Consider the following 20,426-nt stretch of genomic DNA (forward strand, 5'->3'; position numbering starts at 1 on the left):
TTTGGAACTCAAAACACCCACGTATCCGAAGAGCGACCCTACAAAGACCTCAGGCAGAAGGTGGCATGGCTCTACCTAATTTTCAGTTTTATTACTGGGCAGCAAACATACAAGCCATAAAAATCTGGACACAAATATATGAACATACACAGGTTTGGTCCGCAATAGAAGTAAAATCCTGTAGTACTTCTTTATATTATTCCCTGCTCTGCTCCCCAATAAATGCAAGTTATCGCAAATATAATAATAACCCAATTGTGCTTTACTCACTCAGAATATGGAACCAATTTAGAAAGCATTTTAAGATGGAAAATCACTTTGAAAATTCTGGTGGAGCCATACCAAAATTTTTCTTTTTGCTTGCAGAATTCTGTAACATTACCATTGACTTGCCTAACTAATAATAGCTGTGTTATCTTGCTAATAACTCATGAGATAATGGAACTTCCAGCACCTTCCATGTAACAAAAACCCAAATAATGGGCTACTACTGCCTGGTTTGTCTCAGTTGGCATTGTGATGTCCTCTGACATTGTCATCTGACAAAATACAACAAAATAGATTTAAACATTAAATAAAGTGGGAGACTTTCAACCACCCGCTTAGCAGGTAAATAGAACTTACTAAACTGAAAGAACACCTCAAATTTAGAAGTGAGAGTCTTTGAGGTGAAGAAGGACCAGCATTAATAATGTGGAAAGAATGCACAGACTACACATATTGTATGACACTAAATAACTTAAAATCTCTATAACTGCCCAGTAGTAGTGCAACCCGCTGTGTGTCCAGATGCTTGAATAACAGCACAAGGCCAGTAAACAATTGAAAATATTATTTTCTACATATCTGTTAAAATGGGGGCATCATACTGCTAGTTTATTTGTACAAAAATGGAAAGAGCACTCAGAACTCTTCTTTGGTGGCTTTCTGAACCTTAAAATGGTTAGGCTGTCCTCCTCATCGATGGGTAAGGATCAAGATGCTGCTCTGTCCCTTCAGGGAAATATTCCATGCTCAATGCCTTACTCATATTGATCTTTCTTTTTTTCATTTTTTAAATTCTTGTAGCTGCCTTTAAGGGATGAAATGGTACCTGACTTTTCATATCCCTTCACTGGCTTGCTCTGGTAAAAGCTTGAATTGTAAATACAAAAGCATTATTAAAAATAATGGAAAAAGCAGTCCTCATTTTAATGCAGAGAATAAGAGGCTCTAGCTTTATGCTCCATCACTAAACTAGAAAGTTCAGGCTGCACATGCACACAAATAGTACAGTATAGAGAACACTGCAGGGCCAATAGTGCAAGCCCCTTGGCTGCAAAAACCTTGAAGCACCCAATAGGAAGACAATTTCTTAGGCTACAAAAAGCAATATTTTCCTAGATATAAAATTTGAGCATATGAATGAAATTTTGAAAAAAGAAGTGCTTAAGATGACAAAGTTAAAGGTTATTATAAACATTTCAATTAGTTTAATTACGGAGGGAAGTTTATATATTTTTTTTGCACCACATCTGGTGGCCTTTAAAAGCCGCCACCTTTCCTCTATCACCTCAGTTATGTTCGGGACTCAGATCTGTACAATTCAGTACATCAATTTATTCAATATTACATCAGGAAATAATAAATGGGTAGCTGCAAGTTCCAAGATAGGATGCAAAATTACAACTCATTATCAAATATACCAAGTACATGGAAAAATAAAAATCATAGGAAATACAAAACATGTAGCACCAGAATGATCTTCAGATAGATTTTCAACAGCAAGGATCCAAAGGTGCTATACAAATAAAAAGGGCTCTATAAATCAAGTTTAGCTACAGTATATATCGAGAGTGGAAAATATAAGATGACATGATAAAATACAAGAGTGGCTTTTCAGGCTAGAAGAACACGTTAGAAAATTGTATAAAATTGTATAACAATTGGTAGTGACAGTAATAAGTCTAGGAAGCAGATGAGACCATTCTGTCAACATGACATCAATCTGTGAATTAAAATGATGAGCTGACAGGAATAAATATAGAAGGAGGGAGACAAACAAGTGTTTGGTTTGACTGACAGTAATATATTGTGATGGGTTGTAGGCTTGTGCAAGACAGCTTTGGGAACAGTAGCTACAAAAGATTCAAATTTATATTTATCAGTCTTTACCTCTATGCGTTCTTCTCAAGATATGTGTCATTCCATTATCAATATTGTTGTGAATATCTAAGAAATATTATCAGATTTAATTTAATTTAATTCTTGAGCTGCAGAATAATTAAACAGGCTAGGTGATAATAGTTTGTCAGCCAGTTTAATATAGACATGTAGAGGAGAATGTTAAAGTGAATGCATTACCACATTATTTTAATGATAAAAATTATTCAACTAAATCATTTAATAGAAAAACAATTTGTAAATATATCTTCAATAAAAAAACCAAAACATTAATCGATTGACCATTAAAATCTGGGTTTGCACTTTCTCCCAGTGTTTTCATGGTTTTTCTACAGTGACGTGTTTTTGCCTCCTGCATCCCAAAGATGCAAAGGGTAGGCTGACTTCCAAGTCTAAACTGGCCTGTGGTTTTGTGTGTATTTTACTGAGTGTGCCCAGCTGTGGACTGCTATTCTTACCAGGACCAGTTACTTCCTTTAGCTTGTAGCTGATAGGATAGGCACAGCTTCCTCACAACCTTGTTAATAACAGGATTTGGAAACTCAATGCATGAACATCCTATCCATTATGGCCGTCTGCTAGCAATACACAGTTTAATTAAAAAGAGCACAATTAGATTTAATTTATTACAACATGATTCCTCTTTAGTTTTGATACTATTAATAGTTATTAAATATGTAGTGATTATCCAAATAGTGTAAATTTTAATACATGATACTTGTGAGGAATTTATTTTTTAAGATCTTGTAATATTGTGAATGTTACCTAGCTAGCTCAGCCGTTTGCCAGATGCACCTGCAGTATGCTCTATGTAGATCCCAAAAGAAATATTTTAAAATTATAGGGAACATCCCTACAGTTATGCAAAGTCACCCAAATACAATGGTTCAGTTATGCAATGCCTGTTGACACCTCAACATTTCTGGAGCCCACTGCTATGCTTCTACAGATCAGGAATGCATGAGTGCATAGTGCCACTAGAGGGTGCTCCTTACAGTTAGCATTATCCTCCAAGCCCCCAAAAATAATCCTGGAGCATACCCATAGGGGCTTACTGACTGGGGCTTAAAAGGCCCATCTGACTAAATCCAGGAAGAGTATGAAGTTGGGAAGTAGGGGGGATAAGCTCTCTTCTGGCAGAAAGAAGGAAAGCCAAAGTAGAAGAAGAAGAAGGAGAATGATATTTAAAAAGACAAAATAGCTGGTGCTTTTTCTATAGGCCTCAAGAGCTCGCATTGTATAGACACACTCTGAAGGATTAGGTGTTTGTTATTTATACCCTTTATTGGAAACTCTTTGTTTCCATCTATTGTAATTAACCTTACTGTTAATAATAGATGGCAGTTTCATACCTTAGACTTCTTTTAGGGTTTTTTTTTTGTTTTAAAGACAGCTCCAGGTTGCCTAGTATGTTCCACAAATTGAATTTTGCTGCAATTAGGCAATAATGGTAATGATTTATGAATATTGTTCAAGTTATGGTCTGAAAACAGCCTTTGTTGAGTGAGTACTGACACCTCATGTTTGTATGGATTATTCTTCTCCTCTTGATGTTCTTGTCAGGCTAATTTCCATCCATCCATCCATCCATCCATTTTCCAACCCGCTGAATCCGAACACAGGGTCACGGGGGTCTGCTGGAGCCAATCCCAGCCAACACAGGGCACAAGGCAGGGAACCAATCCTGGGCAGGGTGCCAACCCACCGCAGGACACACACAAACACACCCACACACCAAGCACACACTAGGGCCAATTTAGAATCACCAATCCACCTAACCTGCATGTCTTTGGACTGTGGGAGGAAACCGGAGCGCCCGGAGGAAACCCACGCAGACACGGGGAGAACATGCAAACTCCACGCAGGGAGGACCCGGGAAGCGAACCCGGGTCTCCTAACTGCGAGGCAGCAGCGCTACCACTGCGCCACCGTGCCGCCCAGGCTAATTTCACTCATCCATTTTCCAAACCACATATCCAATTCAGAGTTGCAGGAAGCTGGTGCATGATGGTAAAGATAGGTAAAAGCTGAATATTTTTGTACCTGTCCAAAAACTATGTCCACGTGCATGGTACTAGAAGTAAGCAAACAATAGATATGCAAAATAACATTTTTAAAAAAAATTTCAAGAATAGTTAATAAACTGTGATAAATAAACTTCCATAGTTCATTGCAGAAATACACAAGGAAAGAAATTATATTTTTTATGACAATGTTTTATAATGGGGCTCACCTTTTCAGTATAATAATAAAGCTCGTGGTGTCCCTCCAACCTAGCTTGACCATCCTAATTGCTTGGATTTTCCTAAGGCACTGACCTTCATGATTAATAACGTTCTCCATTTTATGATAGTGTCATTTTTTATGTTAACCCTTAATCTTATGGCTTCAGTTGTATTTTTACTTGTAAGAGAAAGACAAGACAACAATAAAGAGTTGGGGTACCGGCCTGGTTTTTTCAAAAAACATATAATAAGTTGCAGAGACATCCTTTCAGAAGAGAGTTCAAACTGAACTAACAAAGATGGTGGAACTTCCAGTTGTCTTTCCTTCTGCTATGAAAGGCGGGTCCAGAAGATCAGACACTAGAAGTGGCGTCAAAGGTGTTATAGACGTCTATCATCTGGTCTGCAGAGGGAGGAAGAAAAAAGGCATTAAGACACAGCACCAACCCCTTGATTAATGGTAGAATTACAGTCACTAGAACCCTTCAGCTGTCCCCTATATGTATGCATGTGAAAAAGTTTGAATGACAAGACTAACTTTTCAGTTCAGTTCAGTTCAATTGGTAACAACAAGTGTCTACTTTTTAGCCTGGGAGATTTATGCCATTAATTTAGAAAATTATACAGTTTTTCTTGTGTACTGTATTCCTTTCAATGCAGGCCGAAGTCAACTTGGAGACCTAGGCAGGGTTGATGAATGTTAGACTTCAACGACCTGTTATTGTAGGGGAAGTCCCCCTCTGTGTCAATAACACAAACTGTGTCTCTTTGTGCAGATACTACGGATTTCAGGGAGCGCACCTGGGTGTGCGGAGCGTGCACCCTTCAGATTACAGCACCCTAAGCAGCCGCCTATGTTGCCTAATGGATTGACCGGCTCTAAATCCTTTTGACATACTGTTAGACATCCACACTGATTTGTTGTTTTTTAAGATAGTGTTTTGAGAAGCCTCTCATTCACTTTTATTAAAACAATTACCACCCTAGAAATGAACTTATTTTCAGTTAAATCTGCTTAGTGACATAGTATATACTATATATCTTTTAGCAAATTAAAAAGGTTATGATGGGCTATGGCATGACTAAAGTAATGATGGATTTAAAAAGTAATCAGTGATCTTTTTTTAAGAGATAAAAGTGCAATCTATAACAATAAAAACCCAACATTGATATTTTCACCCTTAATACATTAAGTTGTCTTTCCCAAATGAAAAATAAAACCATCCATTGTTTTTTTAGGCAGCCACTCTTAGCAGATTCAAGGACCCATCTGGTTAACATAAATCTGAAATTTGATTTGGGGAGGCACCCTGATGGAGTGGCTGAAGTTAAGCAACACAAGAACAGAGTGTGAAACCGACAAAAATTTCAAATTTTATAAATCGTTGGGTCATAAATTATTACCAATTGCTTTACTTTGGACATCAAAGAATGCCAGAGAGGCTTCTACTACCAGCAATGTTTTTATTTCCTTAATTAAAGTTAACATTTCACAAAGGCAAGAAATGAATAATAGCTGTCACCAGAACCCTACAGACATTACAATGTTATTAAAATATAACTATTACTAATGTTTTCCAGATCTGCTTGAATTTGCTGATTCAAAGGTATTCTATATTTTTAACAAGGACAGAATATTCCTTCTTTTATTGCAGTCTGGAATTGTTAACAATGAAATAAAATGCTGCCCAATTTCTGCTACTCCTGTATCAGATACTGTACAGTATGTGTGTGCGCTGCATTTTTGTTTGTGCAAAATATTTTAGTCATAATTTAATTTTTCAAGTAATGTAACCTAATTTCTAAGACTGTAATCATTTTTTGACATTTAGATTCTGAACATGAAATTGAAGCAGACTGTTCATGTGTATAATCTTCTTCATATAATTACTTTTACCAAGTCAATTTCTTATAACCTTGTCACCATCAGATATTTCAGTTGACATATCTGGCTTTTTCTTAGAGGGATAAAAGGAAGATCAAAAGATGAGAGGATTGGGTTGTCTAATGTACTAAAGGTTAAAGCTTCAAGACTGAGATAATGATGAGGACTGAGCTGAAGCAGGGGGTGCTGTGGTGAGAAGACTAGAGAAATGAATTCAAGACTGCATATGAAGTGTCACCCAAGTGCTACCACGTGACAGTGTTCTTAGATGAGACACACTGGACAAACATAGCATGGAATGTGACTTGTGCATCAAAGCAAAAGGTGCTACTGGAGCACAATAGATTAGCATGCTGAAAATGTTACCATATAGTACCATACTTCAAAAACCTTGCACTTATTCATTCTTGTTTAATAGCTTCAAATGAATCTTTGACAATTCCTAGTGCTTCATTTTAATATCTGACACCAGGGGTCCCCCAGGGTGTATGAGATGGCATTTCAGGGGGTGCAACAAAGAGGAAGGCAGCATCACGACATACTAAAATTGAGCGAGGTGGGTTGTCTGACTTTATTGTGGTGCAATCAGTGCCTTGCAGTGTTTTGTCATTTGTAGGTAATTTATTAGTTAGTGCTCCTGTTCAATGGTAGAGCACTTCGTACATAATTATCACCAGTGAATGAGCCACAGAAATACACATTCTCGTGGGTTCCTTGATGCTAGTGTAGTGTTCATAAAAGTGAAAAACTTTTTTTAAGAGAATGTAATTTGGACCTTCCAATAATCCATTGAGAAAGGCGAGGTCTAGTATTGATTTCTGTGCAAGACCTGAATGTGAAACATCACTGACTTCAAAGTTTGAATGACATTTTTGCTGGTTTACATGGGGGACTGAATTGGATGCAACACCTGCTGCTTACATTCAGCCTATTTCTCCTGCTGGTAGTCCTGGCAGTAGCTCAACAATATTAACTGTGTGGCACATCTGGTTTTGAACTGCAGTGCAAGTGTCATCCATCAGAGGGACAAAGCTTGTTGACTGTGTTTTATTGCTTAGTGGCACACTGGCACCTCTTGACTCACTGTGGTTTCCAGTCCTCCAAACTCCAGAATCGTTAATCGTGTGTCATTTCTTTGCTGTGTTTGATGCTTCATGGGATACCATAACCTCTCTCGAATTTGTCATTTGACTGTCTAAGCTTAACAGGAGACATATTTACAAGATTATTAAGATTGATAAAGATAAATTGCTCAATTTATATTTGAATTTTATGAACTGAGTTAAAAGCTTGTTTTTTGAGTTCAATTTATTCACTTGCAGTACTGCATGTGGTAAAATATTTAAAAATTGACTTCTTCATTTTCTAATGTGATATTAATTTTGTAGAAGGTACAAACATAAATCAAACGTTTTCTAGTGGTGCAGGGCATAAAAAAGAATGGGAAACGCTTTCTTACACTAAATAAACAATGTATTGTTGGAATGAATAGAAACATGGATGAATTAGATTCAGTTTATTTTTAATAGGTGCACTTAACAATTCAGCTTCACCTTGTTTAATTTTAAATCCTGGCCCAGGCCCTGATTGTGTGAAGCTGACACATCGCCCTGTGTTTTTTTCCAGTTAACCTCCTAAAGATATGTATGCTGGGTTGACTGCCAAATCTAAGCTGGCCCTTTATGGATGCGCTTAGATGTATATTTGTGAAAATGTGTTACTGCACACACACAAACATGAAAGATAGAGTTGTTTTTTTGATTTTTACCTCATACTATGGGGATGGATGTAGGCTTTCTTTGGCGGTATTGTCTAGTTCAAAAATTGATGGATAGGCAAAGCATCCAGTAGTCTGACTCTAGATGCTGCCATGATATATAAATATTGCAACATATTAGTAAACTACAATACACTATGCAATAAATACCAAACTAATCTATATAGATATCAAAAAAAGTTGGCTGACTGACCGACTCATTCTGGCAGTGAAATGCATTCAAGATGGTAAGAGAGTTCTCCTTCATCCTGATAGTGGCTGTTTATATCCCACCGCGAGCTAATGGGAAGAGCTGTACTGCCTGATTAGCAGACAAATGAATGCCAATCCAGATGCGGCTGTGATTGTGGCTAGTGACTTTAATCATGTAGAATTAAAAGCAGTGCTTCCCAAATTTCAAGGATTTATAAACTTTCCAACTAGAGACAATAGCATTCTGGATCAAGTTTATTGCAACATCCCAGGAGCATACAAAGCTGTAGCAGCCCCACATCTGGGCATATCAGACCACATCACAGAGGAGCTGATCCCAGCCTATACTCCCATGATCTGCAAGATGAAACTGACTACCAGAACAGTACAGGTATGGACTGAGGAGGCATCTTCAGCATTACAGGACTGTTTTGAACATACTCACTGGGGGGTGTTCAAAGAGGGCTCAGATCTAGAGGGATATACATCATCTGTCCTATCCTATGTGCAGTTCTGTACGGATGCTATCCTGCCCACGAAGTCCTTTAGGGTATTTCCAAATCAGAAACCGTGGTTAGACAGTACAGTGAGATCTCTGCTTAAAGCCCGGGACGCTGCATATAGGTCAAGCGACAGGCTATATGATATTTGATCTTTTAAGTACCTCTGTGCTGCTTCCTGTTTCAAGCTGTAAACTAATTCTATAATGCCTAGCCCTACGGTGTCCATCCATCCCCAGTATATAAATTTATTAAAACAGGTTCTGTGTAAACCAGTTAACAAAGACTAGTAAAACACAGGAAAAATGTTCAAGAAATTTGTTTGCCATGCCTGCAACTAAAGTCCTGTAAATTCAGTTCATTCTGGTTCATTTCAGTAAAATAATTAGAATTTAATATAAATACAGATGAAAAATTAGAAAGAAATGGTAAAGTTGAGATTAGTCTAGAATTGTTAATCTAATTTGGATCAAGCTCTGAATATTTTCCAAATAATAGTCTGAAAATCAACATATTTAGCAAATGTGCCAATGAATTCAGATTTTCTGGTAAGGTTAATAATGGGTGGGATAAGAACAGTGAGCTTTTCACTTATTGTCTTGAGACTGGGTATAAGAAGCAGATGGAAGATTTAATTTCAGAAATTGAAGTTATGACTACCAGTTCTGTTGTTAAATGAATTACAAAGTCAGCATTTGTAAGGAGTGTTTGAATCTGACACTGCAATGCTAACAATGCAAAATGACTGAAATATAAAATATTATTATTTATTTTATCACTAAATATATGTATTGTCTCTGCTGAGGAATCACTCAGGGTGTGGCTCCCCTTTCCAGCTGCTGTCCTCCCCGAGATGGCACAGCTGGGACACAAACTCAGGACATGGGAATTAGCAGCAGTCAGTTCTTCTAATAAGCTAAATGGAGCGGCCTCTAATTCAAAAGAGTGATATTGTTGTACACTGCTAGGCTCCTATTCTGTTAGAAACATTATCTCTGTTCCCAGTGAAAACATGAGATTAAAAAGTAGTCTCGACCATCAGTACAAACCACATGGTGATAGAAACATACAATAAAAATAATTTATGTGTAGAGATTTTCTTTAATGTCACCCTGCCCGGGATTGGTTCCTGCCTTGTGCCCTGTGTTGGCTGGGATTGGCTCTAGCAGACCCCCGTGACCCTGTGTTCGGATTCAGCGGATTGGAAAATGGATTTCCTTTAATATAACGTGGTAGTGGGTGCAAAATGTGCCATAAAGAGTGCATCAGAGACAGCACATTTGACACGCATAGTGTAAAGAATGTGCCATTATCCCATTTCCTATTTACAATCCTTTAAAGAAGTCATTTCTTTTGTGTCATTGGAAAACATGAGCTCATTTCCAAAAACAAATTGCACGTCATGCTGTCATATTTACTACACAATCTTATAACTGCTGGAATTTGTTTTTTTTGTTCTTCCTATGCAGAGTACATTTCATAATTACCACATGTCACAGTTTGCTGTACTATCTACACAACTATCAGGCATCTAACAAGGCAAGGAAATAATTTAATGCCTTTGAAGAGAAATGTATCTGAACAATTTGATGGTATGTATGTAAGAGTACTATTGATCCCAGATGACAATATTAAGTTACTTGAAATTAATCTGCTACTATTTAAAAGTGTGTTTATAATGACTTCCAGTGTTTTTCCCATTTAAAAAAGAAATCCTACATTCATATTCCTACTCTTAAATCATTAGTAAAAATCTAAAGATTTAAATATATCCTAGATGATTATGTATCCTCCCTTATTAGGGAAAGCTTTACAACTAGTATTATTACATCGGCAATGGCGTGGAAACTCCCAGTACTTTGCTGGATGGTAAAGTCATATCCCTGCAGGATTCTGAATCACCTTGGCCTGGGCTCTTTGAAATTTAGGAACCAGGTGAAGGAGGTGTGATCCATCTGCTGAGACACCTGACTCCCATAGAGGTAAGGCTGGAAGTGTCAGAGACTGGCGAGAGACGAGGTGTTCCTGGCATATCACACAGTAATTCTGGCCTGCTCAGGCAACAGACATAGTAGCCAATGACCATCTCCATCGCTCCTACCAACTGGGATAGGAATACTCCAATGCTCTGTTTTCTGGTTTTCTTGTTCAGCTTTGCACCTTTATCCTACATTTCCAAATCCCTGTACAAAAAATCTATGGATTGTGAAACCAGATTATAAACATTACAAAAATCCATCTTGCATTTTACTTCCTTTTACTTTGAAATGCAAAGCCTTCCACCTTCCACTACTCTGTGAAGAAAGAAAATCAAATTCACCGAGAACATTATATTTGATGTAAATGTTAGGTATCACATATATTTGATTAGGGTAGCATGCCTTTCTTGCCAATTAATAAAAAGGGATGACTGCATTAACCATACACTCTAATCCAAATAATGGATTACATTATGGAGCAAATGTAATGTAATGTAATGCAACTAACTCACCATGGATAAGATCAATCATACAAATCTGTTTTTCAGAAAAGCTTCCAATACTGCAACAGCAAAAGTTGAATTTGAAAAGGTCAAGAATCGCAAGCCCACTGTATGAATACATAAAAATCGAAATCTCTAGCAGAAGGTGGCGAGGGTAGTTTCTTCCACCTCATTTTATATGCTGAGAATGAAAGTAATTAAAAGAATGGCCTGTGTCTTGTAGTCAGACAGTATACTTTGGTGTATGCACATTAATGCATTCACCAAGTTAAAGTGAATCTAAACTATAAACAGTTGTATGAAAGTGAGAATTAATAAAATTATTCTAAACTTAATGGGAAACCGAGAAAGAGAATTAAGAACTGGATTAATGTGTTCTTACTTACTGGGTATTGCAATGATCATTTCTAGTAAAATATATGACTTGAGAAAATAATGATTTGAACCTCCAAGAAAGCATTACACTGATCAATTCTGCTTGATACTAATGCATGGATAAATGTATGAATATGAAACATCAAGTAGTAGATTTTAGGAACTTATATATGTTTTCTTATAGATAGATAGATAGATAGATAGATAGATAGATACTTTATTAATCCCAAGGGGAAATTCACATAATTTCCATAATTCTTATACTGCACATAATTGGATAATTCATAGAGACGCACTTAAACATTTATAATATAAATCTGAAATTATAAATAAACAATATTAATATGCTGCACTGTACATAATGATCTCCTCTGTAATGAGATTTCATTTTAATAAAACTTTATTAAGTACAGACTGAAAACAATATTTGGCCCGCGGTTAAGTTTTGAAAGACTTGCACCTCTCTAACTGATGAAGAGAACACCTTACATTGAACTGATATTTCTATTGATTATTACATTACATGGGTTCTCCCTGTGTGGTGAGTGCTTTGAGTAGTGCGAAAAGAGCTATATAAATGCAAAGAATTATTATTATTATTACTGGTTTGTATTTTGATTTATTTTACTGTTTAGATGAGTTTTGAAAAATGCATAATGAGTTTTATTAAGCTACTGTAGCCATTGGTAGTTCATCACAAAACCTGCCTATGCAGACACCCACATGGGCTAATTTAGAATCACCAATTAACTTCACACACACACAAGCACACCTGGTTGGGAATCTGGGAACAGAAATTGTGTACCTGGAGAAAAGTGTACATAGACACAGGGAGAGTGCACAAACTCCCCACAGATACAGACTGGCATAGTATTCAAACCCATAATGCTGGAACTGGGAAGCAACAGCCCTAACCACTATGTCGCCCAAATAAAGACTGTAATAATGATAAAAAAGGAAATAGTAATATGAATAATTAGTCTTCCAAAACAACTCTACCAGCTTGTAAACTTGAATACTACTATATAATGTACATTTAAAGTTGGTCATTATCAGAACAGGTTTTAAAAAAAACAAGCCAAATTGGCAGTGTTGCCTTTAGTAATAAAATTCAAAAGGAAACTGTTTTGTTTTTATTCAGTCAGTTATGATTTTATGTTAAGTAATTTGTGTATATCGCAAAATTATTATATATTCAAGCTAATGAACTACAGATATTCATCTTTGGAAAATATAATTTATCACAGGTGCACAATATACAACATCAAATATGAAAAATTATAGGCACTTTCTCTACACACAAAGAATCAGTGTTGACAGTTGAGTAGTAACAATAAGCTTTATACTACACAAATACATAAAGATTGAAAGCAAGTATGATCAGTTTCAACTCTAGATGATTATGGTCATATAACGAACTGGTGAGTAATTCAAGTTTGTATATAAGATATTTGCTTATTCTATTTACAGGCACTTCATTCCCAGTCATTTACATTTCAGTCTGTTCATTTTTGTGTGTGAAAAGAAAATCAATTCTGGTGGATAAAAGGAGATTGCTGCATTGCCTTGAAACAATAGTGATAACTTCATCAGCGTCAGTGGTGGGTACAGCAGTCAGCAGTCTTTGAACTTCATGTCCGTTGCCTCAGCTGTACACAAACCAGGGATGCACTGTAATCATAAATGGTAGTAGACAATATCCTGTAAAGTGGCACTAGTATTTTCTAGGAATTTTAAATAAATATTAACTAGAATTTACAATTATAAACACTAGTAATTAAGAGTTACTAATTAACATGAGGTATGACACAAATTAACAGATTGGCAGAATCATAAACTTGAAGTTGCTGTGTCTTTTCATATCAGATGATTCCACCCCACTTTTCAAATAACTAACAATGCACCATATGCATGAACAGTATATACCCTCAATTACACATAGTAAAATGCTAACAATATGCAGACTGGAATCCAACATATTGGCTTAACTGTTTCACTCAAGTAAAAGTCTTAACCCACGACACATCTCCTTTGTCAGATTGTTAATGTCAGTCAGTGTCTCAACAGGATGTGGACTTGGGACTGTTTACATTTTCATTTGTGCATAGCCCAGTTAAATTTCAGGATTGCCACAATTAATTGATCCCTGTCCCTTTAACAGACCTCTACTCTTCGTAGTTTGTAGTTGAGAGACCTACAGCTAGCAAGAGTGTAGGTTTGTGTCATTCAAAAGACTAAAATGTCTTTGATTGGTAAGTGGGGCAGCTGCATCCAATCCTTTGTTGTGTTGGGTGGACTTTGGGGAATGCTGCTGATACCTGGAAATGGAGAGACAGGAAGAGGGGGCTGCGGTGGGTTGGCACCCTGCCCAGCATTGGTTCCTGCCTTGTGCCCTGTGTTGGCTGGGATTGGCTCCAGCAGACCCCCGTGACCCTGTGTTCGGATTCAGCGGGTTGGAAAATGGATGGATGGATGGATGGATGGAAGAGGGGGAGAAAAAAATACAGTGCATAAGAAAAAAAGAGAACGGAATAGTAGAGCTCCTACATACATGGAGAGAAATTAAAAGAAAGGGATAGAAGATAAAAAAGAGGGAAAAGCTGTATGGTAACAGTAACAGCAGCATATCAATTATTAAATAAGTAACTTGTGGATGTTTGCATAAAGTACAGTCAAAGTTCACTTTAGTAAGGTATCCCTGCATAATGCAGATTTAATTTGCTGTAATTTAAATTATTGAAATGCCTGGTATATGTGGAAGATACCACAGTGTCCAGTTTTGGACAGACAGTTTACCTGTTTGTAGAAGAACATTTTCACTGGTGAGGGGTGCAGAATTCTTCACTCCATGTGGGAGACACGCTCTTTGCTATATACTGGGCCTCAGCATTGTTTAGGATGGTCTCTTTCAGCTGAGGTGGTCATTGTGCGCCTTGACAGAGATAACTTTTTTTTTTTTATTTGAGTTCAGTTGAGTGAAGAGGTCCTTTGATTGTTTTCTGGCCACAACGTTCACAAGCTTTGGGTACAGGGCTGCAACGGGTGTATGGATGTGTGTGAAGGCTTGTGTGTGTGGACCCATGCACTGCTTAATTATTAATTAATTATTAATGAGTTACAAGAATTTCAGACTAATGTATATGACCTACTATTGAAACTGTTACCTTTAGAAAAGTTTGTGTTAGTAATTGTTAAATATATTTTATTGGATTCTTATATGTTTGTACTGTATAATAGTGGCTTCCTTTAGTGTAAATAAGTGGTATTTAGTATGAATATTTTTGTAAGTTTTAAGAAGGGATACATTTATTTTTATTATCATTATTGTTGTTTGATTTATTCAGTAAATGTTCTTTCTAATTGAGTAGTGAGAAGAGTCTCTCTATTATGATAAAAAAATCTTGGGAAGAGAGACGAGACGTGACTTTCTCAGAGAGACACTTTCACGTCCCGTGAGACGAGACTTTGTGCCAAGAGATTTGGAAAAGTCCTGCCCATATCTAAAATATTGACAACCACGCACATGTTTCAATCATTTCTCATTTGTGTGAATGCTACTGTCAGACACAGTTCTTGAGAGAGAAAGAAATGATATTCATTCACAGGCAGTTAAACGTTGCGTTGTCACAATGTAATTCCAAACACGGAATCAAAATTCAATGCGATATAGACGAAAAGGTAAAAGCGAAAAGAGATCGAATATATGGACAAAGGTGATATGACAGAAGTATGTAGATATTGTTTGGCTTTAAACTTTAAGTCGGAGACTTGTAGATCGTCTAATTTGTGTTGCCATCAGTGAAAAGTAGTGTTTTGTTATGTTCATTTATCTTTTTATGCACTTTTTATTGTCTTGTGTAATAGAAGTTAGTGTTGCTTTTCCTGAAATTACTGTTGTGTTTTTCATTGTGTTTACTCACCACCCAATTTAAACAAACCTGTGTGCATTTATCAGTAAATTTCAAGAGTTCCCAGACTTTTAACAAAACTGGGAGCGTAGTCGGATATTTTAATGGTGTCTAAGTTAGATTACCTGCAAGTGTGACCAGGCATCTGTCACATACTCTCTTTCACGCCATGTCACCCCAGGCACATAGGAGACAAATTTGGGTCCACTTTCTGCGCAGAAACTTAGCTTGTTGAGGTAAAATATAACTTTATTAGCTCCAGAAACTATGGTGCCTTGCTCTTCCCTCACACTAGGCTCATTCCATTTATATCCAGTTTCACAAAGGTCTGTTCTTCTTTTCTGTGACTCCAAACTGGATTATGTGAATTCTAGAATAGGAAAAAATGACAGAATTGTTGAGTAAATAGCACAAAATAATGATAAAATAAATGATAAAAAAATATCACACTTTTGACTTACACAAACCAGTTATTTTAAGATGAACATCCAAATATCCTGATGAGAATAAATCATAAACATCTGTTTAGATTTCTGTTTAGCATCCTACCCATGAAGACTCTTATCACCCTTGACACTTTCTTTTTTAATATTCTTTTAAATGTTTCAATTCAGAACCTCTATGACCACACTGGACACCTGGGCTCAAGAAGCATTTGAACATCTTCACTACTGCTCCTACTTTAAGACAGTCTGATATTTTCTAATCATTTAGATGTGAGGTCTATATGTTAAGTATTGGGATTAGAATTATTTTACCACAAACATTTCTGGACAATAGGAAGGTCCATCCTTGTGCGTTCTTCTCAAAGAAAATTATATTTGCAAAACAGAATTTAGATGTTGGAGACTGAGAATTAATGATGGTCAAATTAGTTTTGGAAGTGTGGTGGAATTGTTAGAGACTGTAAAATAATCCTTAATCATTCACACAGAGAAACTAAAGTACCTAAAAACTACTGCTCACTTATTTTAATTGATTTCATTTTCTTATTTGATAGAAGGCTGGTCAAAAAAACTGGAAGGCTGATGCTGTATTACATTCATTTGATAATGTGAATCTAAGCCTTTGTAAAAAATTTATGGATTAATGGAAGTTACCTACTTCACTTTTGCAACTTAAATGATTCATCTGCTTTATTACTCCATTGTTTAAAAATAAACTTGCCCTTTTATTGAACTTAGAATCATAGAACAAACGAGTTATTTATCAGGTGTTACTTTAGTTTTGCAAAATTAACTGACTTCTACAAAGTTTATTTAATATAAACTAAAACAGTTTTCATTCTGTTAAGTATTTTGATCAAATTAGCATCACATTCTGTGGCTTATGAATTGAAATGTCTTCTTTTATCATTTTTCGTCACTGAACACCAACCTACGTCTACCAGACATGTGTTTAATTATTTTTGTGAACTCATTACATTATTTTCCTCTAAACATTTTCCATGACTCACTTTAATTCAATGTGGTAGAATCTCTTTGTCATCTCAGTATTAGAAGCTATTTCTGGAATATTCTTAAGTTTTCCCATCTCTGCTTTTTAACTTAAGACATTTTCACATGCATAGTCTGCTTGCTTTGTTCCGAATCACTAGATGATTAGTTTGTTTGTTTTAATTTCCAGTTCATTTGCATTTCAAACTTTAAACTTTCAAGCAAACTAAACCTATCAATAAACATCCTGTAGGGCATGTTATGGACTTTTTTTATTAAGCAGAATTTTTTTTCTTGGGAAAAAATATCATGGAGGGTTGACAACTGTTGTGTTTGTACACTGCCACATTTTCCATAATTATTTGGCTTATTTACCAACACAGCTTTGTGAAGAAAACTCCTATTATCAAACAACCAATAAACAACTTGTGCTGCTGTTTCATGACAGGTGAGTTTCATTTTAACTGTATGATTTTTAGAACATTAGAATATTAGAAAAATCCAGACAAGAAGAGGCCATTCATCCCAACAAAGCTCACTATTCCTACCCACTTTATTCTTCTAAAATAACATCAAGTTGAGTTTTGAAAGTTCCTAAAATCCTACTGTCTACCACACTTTTTGGTAACTTATTCCATATGTTTGTGGCTCTCTGTGTAAAGATAAACTTTCTGTTTATGTGAATTTACCCATAACAAGTTTCCAGCTGTGTCCCTGTGTTCTCGATGAACTTATTTTAAAATAACAGTATTGATCCACTGTACTAATTCCCTTCATAATTTTAAACACTTCAATCATGTCACCTCTTAATCTTCTTTTGCTTAAACCGTATAGGCTCAGCTCTTTTAATCTTTCCTCATAATTCAACCCCTGTAGCCCTGGAATCGGCCTAGTCGCTCTTCTCTGGACCTTTTCTAGTGCTGCTATGTCCTTTTTGTAGCCTGGAAACCAAAACTGCACACAGTACTCAAGATGAGGCCTCACCAGTGCATTATAAAGGTTGAGCATAACCTCCTTGGACTTGTACTCCACACATCGTGCTATATAACCTAACATTCTGTTAGTCTTCTTAATGGCTTCTGAACACTGTCTGGCAGTTGATAGCTTAGAGTCCACTACAACTCCTAAATCCTTCTCATAAGGTGTACTCTCGATTTTCTGACCACCCATTGTGTATTCAAATCTAACATTTTTACTTCCTACATGTAATAATTTACATGTACTAATATTAAATTTCATCTGCCACAAATCTTCCCAAGACTACATGCTGCCCAAGTCCCTCTGTACTGATTCAATGAATTTTAGAGTATCTGCCAATCCACCTAGTTTGGAATCATCTGCAAACCTAACCAGCTTATTACTTATATTCCTATACAAATCATTTATATATATTAAAAATAGCAGCAGCCCTAACACTAAACCCTGTGGAACACCAGTCTTAACATCAGCCAATTGTCATAGGGTTCCTCGCACCATCACAGTCTGCTTCCTGCATCTGAGCCAATTCTGTGTCTACAAACAATACCCTGAACTCCCATTTCTTTTAGTCTGATGCCCAACCTCTCTTGTGGCACCTTATGAAATGCTTTCTGAAATTCAAGATAAATAATAGCATTTGTTCCACTTTGATCATATCCTTTTGTTTCTTCCTCATAGAATTCCAGCATATTGGTAAAACATGACCCCCACTCTTCTGAACTCATGCTGACTGTTCAGTAAAACTCCATTGTGTTGCTCAATCTTATCCTTAATAATTCTTTCCATTAATTTAAGTGTGAATCACATTAAGCTTACTGGCCTGTAGTTGCTTGAATCTGCCTGGTCTCCCTTTTATACTCACTAACCTTCTTAAGAACTCTAGAGTAAATATTATCTGGTCCTGGTGATTTGTTTGATTTCAGCCTATTTAATCTGAGCAGTACTTCTCCCTCTACAATTTCCAAATCAATCAGTACCTTCTTAGTAGTCCCATATACCGCTGGGAGGTTATCTACTTCCTCACATGTGAAGACTTCAGAAAAATGTGAGTTTAGAGCATTTGGTATTTCACTGCCTACATTTTTAAATTTTCCTTTGCAATTTCTGATGTACTCCACCTCCTCTGTGACTGTTCTTTTACTACTAAAATACTGAAAGAATCTTTTTGGGTCATCTTATGCCGTATCTACTATTTTCCACTCTAACTGCCTTTTAGCTAATGAGGATAGACTGGGATAAGGTTTTAAGTGCAGAGACAGTTGTGAAGTACTGGAGCAGGTTGGAAAAGGTTTTACGTATAATGCAGGACAAGCATATACATAAATTTGGAATTAGTAGGAATTTAAAAAAAAAACTCTGCAGTGGGTTTATAAAAAGTTGAAAAGGAAGCTGCAAAGGAAAAATTGGCTGTATAAGGCATATGAGAACATGGAGGCAACCATTAAGAATGATATTAGGGAGACTTTGTTGCATATGCTCAAAATTTGCCCTACAAAAGTTAAAACTAACAGTTGTAGTCTTTGCATCGCACTCTTCCATATAGTATATATATTATGGTCACTTGACCCTAATGGTTCAATCACCTCTACACCATCAATTCTATCCTGATTATTACAAAATAGTAAATCTAGACAGGCTTGACCCTGCATTGGTGCTTTAATATAATGTGTTAAAAAACAGTCACAAATTATGTTTAATGTGCTCCGCTATTTTCAAGGTTATCTCATTTAATATCTGAATAGTTGAAGTCCCTCATGACTGTAATATCCCCCTGAAAATTTGCCTTTTTAATATTACTGTAAAGACATGCACTGATATTTTTGTATGATTTGGGTGGTCTATAACAAACTCCTAAAATAAGGCCTCTTTCCCTAATGCTTTCCTGATGAAGCCGCATATCCTCACTAAGATGGGGCTCATCGTCCAACTGAAGAGAGCTTGCATTTAAATTCTGTTTGACATAAACATCAACCCCATCTCCTTTTCTGTTCTGCCTATCTTACCTAAAAATGTGTATCCCTTTATGTTCTACTCATCCCCATTTTTGTTATTTAACTAGCTTTCTGTTATTGCTATATCATAATTATGTTTCTCTACATACAACTTCAACTCACTTATTTTACTTTTGATTCTACTAGCATTCAACGACCTTGAGCTTGAGGTGCTGGATTTCCTGCAGATGTGGCCCTCATAGAAGAATGGCTCCTCCAAGCCATCCTCTAAAGAGTACAATATCCAACAGGGCTTGTATCGCACTGTCTTCATTATTAAAATTTAACTTCATCCATCCATCCATCCTCTTCCGCTTATCCGAAGTCGGGTCGCGGGGGCAGCAGCTTGAGCAGAAATACCCAGACTTCCCTCTCCCCGGCCACTTCTTCTAGCTCTTCCAGGAGAATTCCGAGGCATTCCCAGGCCAGCCGGGAGACATAGTCCCTCCAGCGTGTCCTGGGTCTTCCCCGGGGCCTCCTCCCAGTTGGACGTGCCCGGAACACCTCACTAGGG

Source organism: Erpetoichthys calabaricus, chromosome 4 (assembly GCF_900747795.2).
Source record: "Erpetoichthys calabaricus chromosome 4, fErpCal1.3, whole genome shotgun sequence".
Classification (NCBI taxonomy): domain Eukaryota; kingdom Metazoa; phylum Chordata; class Cladistia; order Polypteriformes; family Polypteridae; genus Erpetoichthys; species Erpetoichthys calabaricus.